Here is a 12892-nt window from a genome sequence, read left to right as displayed (position 1 = left end):
ATGACGCATTATAGGCAAATTGGACAGCTTACAAGACTCCCATTGGCATGTCACCATATCGACTAGTACATGGGAAGGCATCCCATCTATCAGTTGAGTTGGCGCATCGAGCATATTGGGCCATAAAGAAATTCAATTTTGACATGAAGCAAGTCGGTGAGAAGCGGAAACTTCAATTAGTTGAGCTAGAAGAATTGAGGCATGATGCTTATGAAAAGGCCAAGCTGTACAAAGAAAGGACCAAGGCATATCACGACAAGCAACTTGCCAGAAAAGAGTTTCATGAAGGACAAAAAGTTCTCTTCTACAACTCAAGGTTGAGACATTTTCCTTGTAAACTCATGTCACGATGCTATGGTCCGTATATCGTCACCAAAGTGTTTCCCCATGGAGCATTGGAGGTTCATAACCCAAGAGAATTGAGGCATGATGCTTATGAAATGGCCAAGCTGTACAAAGAAAGGACCAAGGCCTATCACGACAAGCAACTTGCCAGAAAAGAGTTTCATGAAGGACAAAAAGTTCTCCTGTACAACTCAAGGTTGAGACATTTTCCTTGTAAGCTCATGTCACTATGCTATGGTCCGTATATCGTCACCAAAGTGTTTTCCCATGGAGCATTTGAGGTTCATAACCCAAGAGAAAATCAAACTTTCAAAGTTAATGGACATAGAGCGAAGCCATTTGGAGAGGAACTTTGGGCTATGTGATAAGAACATGGTGCTTCAGTCGGTCCAGAATAGTGGTATTGAGACCACCCCACAATAGTGAGAAAAGGACAACAGTCTGGCTGAAGACGTTAAACTTTGCGCTCATGGGAGGCACCCCACAGATTATCCTTTTATTTTTTAGTTTGTTTTCATGTTTATTTTCCTTTTTATTTGCTTTAGTGTTTTGTGATAAGTGCCAAATATTGCATATTTGGACCCCTTTATTTACATTAGCTAATCCTTTAGTTGTGTCGTTAATTAATATTTTGTGTTAGTTTTGTGTTTTTAGTATTTTGTAGGTCGTTGAAGAAAAACTACAGCTTTAAAGGGAAAAATGCGAAGTTTGGAAGAAAGCATACTTTGAGAAGACCTAGATGATGTGGTTAAGTCTAACCAAATCCAAGAAAAGGTTAAATTAGATTAAAGTTCAGATTTGATAAGATTTCGGATCGGATTCAAATTCAGATTCTGCACACATCTTAGTATTTTGACCATAACTCTCCGCTCAAATATCGGATTGAAGTGATTCAAACGGCATTGGAAATAGGATTTTCGTAATTCGTACGGTTACTATGTCAAAATCGCCCCGCAATTAAAGGACACAAATCTAGACGAATCCTATTCCGATTTCAGACTTCTATTTTGACTGGGAGACAGACTTCCGAATTATCTAGGTTTACTTGGGCTTCTAGGACTTCCCTAAGCCTATAAATAGACTTCTTTGCATTCAAGAAAAGATACACAATCCCAGAGAGCAAAATTCTTTTGTTTAGTTTTTCTTTAGGTTTAGGTTTAGGTTTAGGTTTAGATTTTATTTTTATGTGGAGCTAAATTCCCAACTACGGTTGGGGATGAAGCCTCACCAATGAAGAACATCAATACTTTTATGTAAGTTTTTATTATTCTGATTTTATTGGGTTTTATATTTCAATTGTTTTACTTCTAATCAATTGTGTGGAGTAATTCTTGGATATCTCTTGTGATTCAAGGATACATGTGATGATTTGAGATAATTTCATATGATTGATTGCTTGGCTTTTAACTCATAAAAATTGGATATCCCTTGTGATTTGTTCTACGGATACATCTGGTGTTTCAATTTAATTTGGATTCCTTTTGTGATTTGGTCAATGAATGGATACATGGGATGGTTTTGATTAATTCTTTGAAGTATAGTAAAACATATCTATGATTTAATTTGTGAGAACTTCGGATTAATATTGATGAACATAAAATATGTTGTTATGATTTGGTGAGTGTGAATTCCCAAACCTTAGTACCTTTATCCTTAGATTTACTTATTTTATTTAGTTTATGTTTATCCTTTAATTTTCAAAACTCAAAAAATCAAAACCCTTTTGGAACTAGATTAGGATTTAATTAGTTTAGATATAAATTGCTCTTTCAAAAATACAATTCTCTGTGGGATCGACCTCGCACTTGCAATCCATTAAACTACAATTGATTCATGCACTTGCGAGTTAAATAAATTTGCACAACAAGTTTTTGGCGCCGTTGCCGGGGAATTGTTCAATTTTTGAAACCAATTTATTTCTAAATTAGTTTTATTCTTCTACTAGTTATAATTAGGATTTTATTTTTCTGCAATTTGTTTTGTTTTATTCGTATTACTTAAAAAAAAAAAAAAAAGATTTTTCTTGTTGCTTTTTGTTTTGTTTGGCTTGTTTTACAGTTCTGCCGCAGCACCTTCCGCACATCAGCGCGATCGAGCGCATTCATAGCAAAAGCAGCAGTTCCGTAGATCTTTGCCAAAAATTTATTTTTGGTCCTTTTTGTGAGTTTTTAAATTTTCATTTTCATTTTTTTTATTGTGTTAGCTGTTCTTTTAGTTTATTTTATTTAAAAAAAAAAAAAAAAAATTGGTTAATATTTTATGTGGGATATCTGCATGCTAAAAAGTGAGGGGAAGCATGAATTTTCATTTTAATGATTTTAATGCATCTCCTAGTTATAGGACATCAGCTCCTACCAACTATCCTCAAAATTTTTACCCACATAAACCATGTTCATTTTGTTTCAATCCTTATCATGAGGAAAACAATTGTCCAGATTTGCGAGCTGAGCTCGATGACTTATGGGACAAATTATACCAAATCAGAGCAGCTAGATCTAACTTTTCATATGAACAAATGAACACTAGTTTCTCCAGCCTGGGGTTTGATTCAAATTTCAATTGTTATAACTCGGACTGGAGCAACCAATCTGGTTTCTCATGGTCAGCTCAAGCTACAGGAAATTATGCTCACCAATTTGATGAATTGCACCATTTAGAATATCCGCAGTTCGATCAGCAAGCTCAACCGCCCATTTATCAGGCTACCACTCAAGTGCCACAGCCTGCACCACAGTCATCATTGGAAGCCATGATGAAAACACTAATAGAAAAAGTCGACCAATCCAACTCCCAAGCTATACAAGAGCTCAAGAATTCCAACTCCCAAGCTATACAAGAGCTCAAGAATTCCAACTCCCAAGCTATACAAGAGCTAAAAGGTTTTACCAATCAAGTTGTACAGGAGCTGAGGAATTCCAACATGGCTAATGGTAGAGACATACAAGAACTTAAGCAGGCCATGACCAAGATAGAAGGACAGATCGGTCATCTAGTTGCTGACTTCAACAGAATAGAGGAAGAAGAGCTTCAAAGTCAGCTGATGGCTGAAAGACACTACATGATGGATGAGGATGATTCTGAAAATTCTTATCATGAGCATGCCCAAGTCACCATCACACTTGAGAGTGAGGAAATTGTGGATAACAAAGAGGAGGAAGAGAAAGATGAGCAAGTTGAGCACTTTGAGCAAGTTGAGCACCATGAAAATGGTGAACTCCCAATGGATCCTAATCTGCCTAGTGACATGGAAGTGAGTACTGAAGCTCCTGCCAGCATCACTGTCCCTCTTGAGACACATCAAGAGCCCAAAGCTTCAGCGCCTAAATATCTCAAAGAGCCATCTTATGTCAAGATACTCAAGGACTTGTGCACACAAGCACACAAATCTAGGAACCACTTTCCTAAGACAATCCTTCAAAGCAAGAAATTCTACATAAGATGGCGAAACATCCTTCCAGGGGGGTATGAAGTTTTGAAGAAGAAGGGGTGGAAGGGATTGGTTGGACATCCGCATGATAGGGGGAAGCACTGTAAAGTTTTCTCCTCCAATTTATTTTCTGCACTTCACTCCACAAATTTTTTCTTTCCTTTTTCATTATATTGCATTTCTATTTATTTGTTTTGTTTCTAACAGCAATTGATCTTTTGATGTTTTGTTTCTATGAAAAAAATATTGTTCTTAGTTTTTGTTGACAGGTGTCTTGGTGTTTAAGTTTGGGGGACACCCTAGCCTTTTTCATACCTTGAGATTTCTTTACTTCCGGTAATGTATTTCTATACTACACATTGAGGGCAATGTGTAATTCAAGTTTGGGGGTATGGAAAAACACTTTGTCTATTTATTTTTGTTCTTATTTGTTTATTTTTATTTATCATTTTGTGTTAAAAAAATTGAAAAAAAAGAAAAAAGAAAAATTGTGCTATGTTGTTGTCAAGTTTAAGTTAAACTATAACTGTGATTTGCATTTCATTAGCTTGCTTAAAGGGTTGAACATCATCATTATGTCATTAGAAGTTTGAGTCCTTTGACTTATTTTTGGGTAAAAGAGATTTCACTTGTTTTGAAATAAATTTTTATGAGCACATTAGCATGTTTTCTGTGAGGTATGATGTTTGAGCTTAAGCTTGTTCTCTTTGAGATTTGTTGGATGACCTATTGATGAATAACCATTGGCTTGCAAGATATATATATAAAAACAAAAAACAAAAAAAAAAAAACAAAAAAACAAAAAAAAAACAAAAAAAAAAAAGAAGAAAAATAAATAAAAAAAAGAGAAGGAAAAAGAAAATAAAGATCATGTTGAGTTTTTCACTGAGTAACCGGACCTCTTGCCTCGTTAAGCATTGAGTGTTCGCATCAAAAGGTGTGAAGTTCAGTGTTAATTTATGATATGGCTAATCTGACTTCGTAGCCTTTTTGACTTAAGTTAATAAGCCCTTAGAGATGTTCTACATCTAGTGCCCTAAAGCCACCTGGCTTCGGAGTCATTGGCCTAACACTTGTTACATGAGTCAATTAGAAAGCTTAAGGGAGTTAGACATTGCAAGGCCTATTAAAAAAAAAAAAAATGCATATCTTGCCTCGGTTGTTTCATTTGTTAGGGATTCTTTCAAATTTTATGGAACTTGTCTTGAGTTTAAGCAGAAAGCTTCATGATTGTATGCTAATTACACTTTACACTTTTTAGAACATATGAGGTCTCAATTGTCCATTTATGAGTAATTTGATTTTGGATTTCCTTTTGATTGTTATTATGGTGTTTGTCTTTTTAAGTTTGCTCATGAATAAGAACCATGGTTTATGTGAAACTTCTTTCTTGTTAACAACATAGTGCACAATGTTTGTGGGTATCATTCCTGTTAAGCCCTCACGAGACTTCACTCGTCCACTAGGGATGCCTAGGGGTTTAAAAGGCTTGTTGCATATGCTAAATGCAATCGTCTCTCCCACGAAAGAGGATTTATGTTTCTTGCTTTCATTTTATTTTTTGTTTTGTTTTGCTAAGAGACTAGCAAAATGTAAGTTTGGGGGTGTTCAAAAACTTGTTGTGCAAATTTATTTAACTCGCAAGTGCACGAATCAATTGTAGTTTAATGGATTGCAAGTGCGAGGTCGATCCCACAGAGAATTGTATTTTTGAAAGAGCAATTTATATCTAAACTAATTAAATCCTAATCTAGTTCCAAAAGGGTTTTGATTTTTTGAGTTTTGAAAATTAAAGGATAAACATAAACTAAATAAAATAAGTAAATCTAAGGATAAAGGTACTAAGGTTTGGGAATTCACACTCACCAAATCATAACAACATATTTTATGTTCATCAATATTAATCCGAAGTTCTCACAAATTAAATCATAGATATGTTTTACTATACTTCAAAGAATTAATCAAAACCATCTCATGTATCCATTCATTGACCAAATCACAAAAGGAATCCAAATTAAATTGAAACACCAGATGTATCCGTAGAACAAATCACAAGGGATATCCAATTTTTATGAGTTAAAAGCCAAGCAATCAATCATATGAAATTATCTCAAATCATCACATGTATCCTTGAATCACAAGAGATATCCAAGAATTACTCCACACAATTGATTAGAAGTAAAACAATTGAAATATAAAACCCAATAAAATCAGAATAATAAAAACTTACATAAAAGTATTGATGTTCTTCATTGGTGAGGCTTCATCCCCAACCGTAGTTGGGAATTTAGCTCCATATAAAAATAAAATCTAAACCTAAACCTAAACCTAAACCTAAAGAAAAACTAAACAAAAGAATTTTGCTCTCTGGGATTGTGTATCTTTTCTTGAATGCAAAGAAGTTTATTTATAGGCTTAGGGAAGTCCTAGAAGCCCAAGTAAACTTAGATAATTCGGAAGTCTGTCTCCCAGTCAAAATAGAAGTCTGAAATCGGAATAGGATTCGTCTAGATTTGTGTCCTTTAATTGCGGGGCGATTTTGACATAGTAACTGTACGAATTACGAAAATCCTATTTCACAACAAATTGTATTATTTTGAGCTAGCTTTCCAATGCCGTTTGAATCACTTCAATCCGATATTTGAGCGGAGAGTTATGGTCAAAATACTAAGATGTGTGCAGAATCTGAATTTGAATCCGATCCGAAATCTTATCAAATCTGGACTTTAATCTGATTTAACCTTTTCTTGGATTTGGTTAGACTTAACCACATCATCTAGGTCTTCTCAAAGTATGCTTTCTTCCATACTTCGCATTTTTCCCTTTAAAGCTGTAGTTTTTCTTCAACGACCTACAAAATACTAAAAACACAAAACTAACACAAAATATTAAATAACGACACAACTAAAAGATTAACTAATGTAAATAAAGGGGTCAATATGCAATATTTGGCACTTATCATTTTGTATTTTAGGGACAAGTGAGCTTGAATTCAAGTTTGGGGGTGTGCTTCGAGCCATACCAGTCCAGCCAGTTCCCCCATCTCCTAGGTGAGATCTTTCCATGTTTTATACACATTGGGGACAATGTGTAATTTAAGTTTGGGGATATGGGAGACACATGACACACTTTGTCCCTATTTTTGTTTTAATTTTGAAGTAATAGTGCATATTCATGTCTATCTTAATTTTTTTGATTTGAGAAGTAGGATTTGATTTTCATTAGCGAGTTTAAAATTGGGAACACATGATCTGATGAAAGAGTTTCTAAGTTTGGTTACTTACTTTAGGCATGTGAGAATTCATCTGTTTGATTTGATCCAAACAAGCACACTAGCATATTTTTCTTTTTTTTGTGAGGTATGACATGTATCCCTGGTATGTATGTTTCTCTATGTTGGGCGAAGTGATAAGTGCCAAAATATTCATATTTTAGCCCTTAACTTATATTTGTTAATTCCTTAGTTTTGTTAGTTTATGCTATTTTATTTCCTTTTTGTATTTTCTTTGTTTTATAGTTTTTTGGAGGAAAAGAAAACATTAATTAAAATAAAACTAAAAAGAAAAGGGAAAGAAAGAGCCAAAAACGACTCCTTGAAGTAGCCTCCAATTCAAAAACTTGTTTCCTTGAAATTGTGTCTCCATTCTAAAGGTTTAAGGGTCTATTTATAGGCCTTAGGAACACTCTAGAAATCCTAAACATCGTAGGGTTTGAGCCATTGTTTGCACAAGGCTTCAAAACCCTAAAAGAAAACACTTTCTAGAATAGGGTTGCAGCTGACTTGCTCCTCACACACAGGTGCGCTCAATCGCATCCCGTGTGCGCTCGATCGCAAGACTGCGATTGATCTTTGGTGTTGGGTGCTCGATCGCAGGTGCGATCGAGGCTACTACTTGTGCACACGAGCGCACGCCTTGCGCCCGTCTGGTCCTTTTGCTTGTAATGCGCTCGATTGTAGGTCCTCTGCAATCGATCGCACTACCAGAGCCTCCAACTTTTCCCAAATTTGCTCTTTAAGCCCGATACTTCCAGAATTGCTTCATTTTCTTCCAAAAGCCTACAAAAACATAGAAAACACATAAAAGAACTAAAATGGCATAAATTAACAAGACTAAGAAATTAACAAATATAAGTTAAGGGCTAAAATATGAATATTTTTGACACTTAACATTGCATTGGGAGGTGACTTTGACCTGGATACACTATTGGAACAAGCTAACGCCTTGTTGGACTCAACTCCTGAGATAGAGACTAAGACTGAAGAAATTACTAAGACATCATCCCCTAATCCATCTTCATTAGTAGTTGAGCCTGTCAAGCGGGAGTTGAAGCCTCTACCAGAAACCCTGAAGTACAAGTATCTGGATCCTACGGAATCTCTACCAGTGATCATTGCTGCTAACCTGGATAATGATCAAGAACAGAAGCTACTAGATGTCTTGAGAGAGCATAAAGAAGCAATCGGGTGGTCAATTGAAGACATAAAAGGAATCATCCCTGCAGTAGTGATGCATAAGATTCACTTGGAGGAAAATGCTAAAACCTCTCTCGAGCCACAGAGACGATTGAATCCGGCCATGAAAGAGGTAGTTCGAGCTGAGGTAATTAAACTTCTAGATGCGAGAATCATATACCCGATCTCTGACAGCAAATGGGTAGTCCCATTCATGTGGTGCCAAAAAAGCCAGGGATTACAGTGATCAAGAACAAGGTAAATGAGTTGGTCCCAACTCATGTGCATTCAAGGTGGAGAGTGTGCATTAACTACAGGAAGCTAAATGTCGTGACAAGAAAAGACCACTTTCCTCTACCTTCATCTATCAGATGTTGGAGAGATTGGCTGGCCATGATTACTACTGCTTCCATGATGGCTACTCTGGCTACAACCAAATTCCACTGGACCCTGAAGACCAAGAGAAGACTACTTTCACTTGTCCTTTCGATATGTTTGCCTATCACCATATGCCGTTTGGGTTGTGTAATGCACCTGCTACTTTTCAGTGATGCATGATCAGCATCTTTTTAGATATGGTTGAGCGTGAATTGGAGATCTTTATGGATGATTTCTCAGTCTTCGCTTCGTCATTTGGGGAGTGTCTGCATCACCTCACCATGGTGTTGGTACAGTGTAAGGAGAAGAATCTGGTTCTAAATTGAGAAAAATGCCACTTCATGGTAAAACAAGGGATTGTTTTGGGGCATGTTATTTCCCACAAAGGTATCGTGGTTCACAAAGCCAAGGTCGATCTGATCTCCAACCTTCCACCCCTGTGGACAGTAAAAGTGATTCGGTCATTTCTGGGACATGCTGGGTTCTACAGAAGATTCATCAAGGACTTCAGCAAGATAGCAAGACCCCTCTGTAACTTGCTAGCAAAAGATATTCCGTTTGATTTTAATGACAAGTTCTAGACAGCCTTTGAGATTCTGCAGAAGACCTTAACTTCTACAACAATCATTCAGCCACCTAATTAGGGAGTGCTGTTCGAGATAATGTGTGATGCCTCCAATTATGCTGTGGGAACCGTTTTGGGGCAAAGAGTGGAGAAACTTCTGCATGTCATATACTATGCCATCATGACTCTGAATGATGCACAGTTCAACTACTCCACCACTGAAAAGGAGTTGTTGGCTGTAGTGTTTGCTTCGAATAAGTTTAGATCTTACGTGCTAGGGTCTAAAGTCTTAGTCTACTCAGATCATGCTGCTCTGAAGTATCTTTTGTCAAAGAAATATACTAAATCTCGTCTCATCCGGTGGATTCTGTTGCTACAAGAGTTTGATATTGAAATTCAGGACAAGAAGGGTTTCGAGAATATGGTAGCTGACCATTTATCCAGGCTGGTTGTGGACTTCAATGAAGATTATATGCCAATTGCTGAGACATTCCCTAATGAACAACTTATGCACATCTCTTAGACTCCTGCACCATGGTTTGCAGACATTGTGAACTACATCGTCACTGCCCAGATGCCATCACATTAGACTAGGCAAGACAGATCAAAATTCTTGGCTGGGGCAAAGTACTTCTTTGGGGATGATCCTTAACTGTTCAAATACTGCCCAAAACAGATTATAAAGAGATACATTCCTGAAACTGACCAGAAAAATGTCCTTTCTTTTTGCCATGATCATGCATGTGGACGCCACTTCAGTTATAAAAAGACCGCGGCGAAAATTCTTCAAAATGGATTCTATTGGCTCTCCATTTTTCGTGATGCCCATGCATACTATTCAGCCTGTGATAGATGCCAGAAGTTGGGGAGTATGAGAAGAAGGAATATGATGTCGTTGAACCCGATCCTTATTGTGGAGCATTTTGATGTTTGGGGCATCGATTTCATGGGGCCCTTTTGTAAGCGCTGAATGTTGCACATTCAAGCTCCTTAATTTACATATGTTAATTCCTTAGTATTGTTATTTGTTTGATTTTTGTTTTGTTTTTGCGTTTCAGGTTTTATTTGGCAAACCATTGAAAATTGGGCTTAAAAGGGCAAAAGCTAGGCATTCTGGACTTGGAATCGAGTGCAGCTATTCTTGAGCTCGAGCGCACCTGCGCTCAAGCATCTACGGCAAAGGATCGAGCGCACGCCTGCGCTCGAGCGCACAACAGCTAAGCTCGAGCGCACAACCTTCGAATCGAGCGCACACGGGCGTGTAGTGCACAACAGGAATCCTTTTCCAGCTTGGATTTGGTTTTCAGTCTCCCAGTTGGACTGGGAGACTGAAAACCAAATCCAAGCTGGAAAAGGATTCATGCTGTGCACTACACGACTAGGAGACTGACCTCCGACTTTCCCAGGGTTTTTAGGGTTCTCCTAATCCCTATAAATAGGTCTCTAAACATTGTAAACAGACACACCACTTCCTAGAGTTAAAAATTCAATAAATTGTCTTTGGAGCTTAGAAGATCATGAGCGGCTAAACCAATTGTGGGGTATTGATGTAACCCTTTCCAAGCATAATGGTTTGATTGTATTGAATTTCTAGTTTTTCAATTTATGCATATTGATTATATAACTCTGAGGATTGCTACAATTGATTTATGTTCTTCATATTAAATGCAATTGTTTTTAATTTCCAACTCAATATTAGTAAAATTCTTATCTTGTCTTAGAAAATACTTTACTATTATTAAACTCAAATCATTCTTATTTTCTGTGATTATAAGAATGATGGTTATACAATGGTTCTTACTTGACATGCAATCAATAGGGTTAGATAGACCATACCTTGGAAAGACGGATCATACTATACCCTAGTTTAGTGTAAGTTAGGTAGACGATCCGTGCCAACCGAAGATGTGTTATGCTATTCCATTGATTGTATGAAACTTATTAAAGAATTAAATGATTCATACTTAGGGAAGACGGGTCGTACCACATCCTAGTGGTTAGGTGGACGATCTGTGCTAACATAAGATGAATTATTTTTATTCTTCAATAATGTGTTTTCTTGTTTAAATTATAACATACATAGAATGAATTGCTAGAATTAAATATGGTTAACCATTGATGTGCGGATAGTGGTGAAGTCAATGCCCTATCTCTCTCTCATATATTTACTCTCTTTATTTCCGTTTATTTTATACACTTTAAATTAACACACACAAATATTTCTCTTTTGAATTAAGTTAATTTTAATCTTTCAAATTTTGATAATAAAATCCCTGCAGTTCTTGAGGATCGACACCCTCAATATAGCCCTATTCTACGGGATTCGTACTATTGCGAGTGGTACTTTTATAATTGATATTTTTTGTCACAAAAATACCACATCCATTTTTGGCGCCGTTGCCGGAGACTGCTTAACGGTTTCATTATCTAATTTTAAGGATAAATTTTAGCTTAATAATCTATTTTTCTGTTTTACGTTGCTAACTTTAATTATGTTTTTGTGTTTTGTTTTATTTATTTTTTTTAAGAATTCTCAAACAGGTTCGTAGCTGCCCTCTCTGTGATTGCGATCGAGCGCACGGACGAGTGCACCCTCCCCTCCTGTGCTTGCACCCATCTACGGCAGTATGCTCGAGTGCACCCTTCCGTGCGATCGAGCACACCAGCATTAGCCTGCATCCAAAACCCTAGTGCATCTAAGGGCCGTTTATGAGCTTTAATTTTTTGTTTTAGTTTAGTTTTTCTTTTTTTTACTTTCTGTTTTTTCATGCTAGGTCGCTGTTCTTTGTCTTTTCCATTAATTCCTTGCGACCTTGAACTTTAACGCACTCTTAGACGAATTAGATCCGAAAGGACTCCTAATTTGCTAGAAGTGAGTCCCACTGAGACCATGGGCGAAGCTAACCACGTGCCTTTGAGAGATCATTATCTCCCTACCACTTACTCTACCCCCACGTCTCCGGCTACCGGATGTTACGGCAACCCATTATGAAATTAAGCCTAGCATTATACAAAATTTACCTTCTTTCCTAGGGCATAGCACCGAAAACCCTTATGACTTCCTCAGTGATTTTGAAGCAATTTGTTCTACCATTAAAATGACGGGATTCACTGAGGATGCCCTAAGGATTCGTCTTTTTCCTTTATCCCTCAAGGAAAAAGCCAAACATTGGTTCCAGTCCTTAGCACCCAACTCTATCACTTCTTGGGCTCAATTGCAGCTAGAATTTCTTAAGAAGTATTTTCCCATAGGAATGACCAATGACACTAGGAGAGCTATCACTTGCTTCTCCCAATATGAGGGAGAAGATTTCCATGAGACTTGGGATAGGCTGCAGGACTTACTTAGATCATGCCCACACCACGCTGTCCCAAAATGGTAGCTAGTGCAATGTTTCTATGATGGTCTGACTGGGTCCAATAGAAAAATGGTAGATGCATCTTGTGGGGGAACATTCATGTTAAAAAGTGAAGATGCAGCATGGACTATGTTTGAAAATTTAAGTAATAATTCTCTTCAGCAGGTTTCCACCAGACGAAGGGCACCAGCATCTAAAGCACTTAAGACAAAGAGTCTGTATGAAGCAGGACATTCACCAAATATGGCCACCCAAGTAGTTGAGGCTATCACCAAAAAGCTAGATCAAGTTTTGATGACTGCTGGTTTTGCTCCTAATACTGCTCGCACACACCACATGAACCTTGCTCATTTTGCACTAGTCCT

This window comes from Corylus avellana, chromosome 4 (genome assembly GCF_965113065.1).
Source record: "Corylus avellana chromosome 4, dhCorAvel1.hap1.2, whole genome shotgun sequence".
Lineage (NCBI taxonomy): Eukaryota > Viridiplantae > Streptophyta > Magnoliopsida > Fagales > Betulaceae > Corylus > Corylus avellana.
This window is presented reverse-complemented; position numbering follows the sequence as displayed.